Source organism: Oxyura jamaicensis, chromosome 4 (genome assembly GCF_011077185.1).
Source record: "Oxyura jamaicensis isolate SHBP4307 breed ruddy duck chromosome 4, BPBGC_Ojam_1.0, whole genome shotgun sequence".
Lineage (NCBI taxonomy): Eukaryota > Metazoa > Chordata > Aves > Anseriformes > Anatidae > Oxyura > Oxyura jamaicensis.
In genome coordinates this window covers 71,641,766-71,643,793 of record NC_048896.1, presented here as the reverse complement: position 1 = coordinate 71,643,793, position 2,028 = coordinate 71,641,766, and positions in this window count along the sequence as shown.

Sequence of the window (2,028 nt, the reverse complement as noted above, 5' to 3'; positions counted from 1 at the left end):
CTCGCGTTTGGGTGAAAATGCAGATATTTTTGTCTGATGGGGAGGTATGAGGAGCGAGGAACATCAGCGGGGGTTTAAAACAAAGATTGTCAGCTGCGAGCTCGCTGCACAAGGCGAGGGGCTGTGCCCACTCTCCAAGCGGGGTGGCCTCGGCGGGGAGCCCCGATCCCCGATCCCCCATCACCGATCCCCTATTCCCGATCCCGGACCCGTCCTGGTCCGGCTGAGCCCCCAAAACCACCCCAAGGAGCTTCGAGCATCCCCCGCTTGGCTCGGGCTGGGGGGGTCCCGCACGCCTGTGCGCCCGCGTGTGCGTGTGTGTTCCTACACACGCACATCGGGAGGAGGACGGGGGGCAGGCTGCGAGGCCGTACGCTTAAATATTGCCGGCACCAAAATCCCTGCCTCCCAAATTGTGCGGCGGGAGCCTCGGGCTGCGAAAGCCAAAAGTCACGGACGTTCCCGAGTTTTTAGTTAATTTTTTTCCCCCAATCTTAAATAAGGAAACTTTTCCTCATTGTGCCTCTCGGTGCATTAAATATCTGGGACGTGCTCGGGAAGTCGTTTGCATCAAGCGGCTCCGAGGTCCGCGGAGCAGGAGCAGCGCCGTGCCCAAGCCGCAGCCTCTGCTTCCCTTCAAGGCGCACTCACGGTTGCTCCTACATAGCGGCAAAACCGTTTCCTAACCATTTTCCTTTTCTCCCCTTTCTCGTATAAACTCTCCTCCGCTATACCGTGACACCTCGGGACGCTGAAGAAAAATGAAATGCCAGCAGAAATAGAAAAAGGGCCGATACACGCCTCAGCGCTCTTTACATCCCCTCGGCAGAGCACGATATTTCGGGGATGTGTCGGGAAAAGGCTGGGCTGAGAGCCCTAGCAGGGGACTCGGTGAGTCGGCACGGGAGGCTGGGGCTCCCGGCAGGTAGCTAAAACCTCAGCCCCCTGCTCCTGCTTCTCTCTTTTTTTTTTTTTTTTTTTTTTTTTTGGCCAAGCACTGCAGCGGCCGACCTGGAAGCATCGCTTCTCCTGCGGGGAGCTCTCCAGGACAGATGCCCTCTCCTCCCCAAACAGAAGGAGCTAAGCCCGGTCCTCCGAGTCATTTATTCTCAAAGGGGAAAAAAAAGCTCGCACTGCGGCAGGAGGAGAGGGGAAAAAAAATAATCAGGCAAGATTTTTCTCTAGAATACAAATGTGGGAGAAAAGGTTGCGCAGATTTGGAAACAAATCCGTAGCCAGAGATAACATTTCGATCCTGCAAAGACAATGGCAATAAGAGCGGAGCGAAAGGTGCCTTACTTACGTTTTAGGCGAGCGCCTTCCCTTCCGCACTGCCCTGCCTCCTGTGCTGTAGATTATTTTATACATTTCTCCCAGATACACTTATAAACAAGTGGAAATTTTGCATCCTACCCGCACCATTTTATACATGATGAGCCATCAGTAATAGGATTATTAAACAAAAACCGTCTGAGGCGCTGGCGTTAACCTTTTTTAAAATGGCTAATTAGGTTTTGCACAGAAAAATTAGATTTAACATTGCTTACATTGCCTACATTTTCAGTTGATGCTACAATAATTTGGGGGGTAGGACGGGTAAAACAATTCGAAGACATAATAAAAAATTAACTATTTTAACATATATTATAGGTTCCCTACACTAGGATAAGGCAAGGAATATTTTCATGATCAAATATTATATACATAAAACTAATTATCTCTCGCTGCTGCCTCCATCAATTACGCGGAGCACAGAGAGGCGCAACGTGCCCTCTCGTGGCTGACTGCCGAAACGCGCCGGGTTCGCCTGCCCCGCCGTGTTTCTGCACTCCCAGCCTGCGGGAAGGTGGCTTTTACCTGCCTGTTGTGTGATCCGGGCTGTTCTCCAGGGAAATAGTTACGGCAAGTAGTGGGGATTGCCTGTGAAAGCACCAAATTCTAGAGAAAGACCTGTTTCCTTCCTTCCTTCCTTCCTTCCTTCCTTCCTTCCTTCCTTCCTTCCTTCCTTCCTTCCTTCCTTCCTTCCTT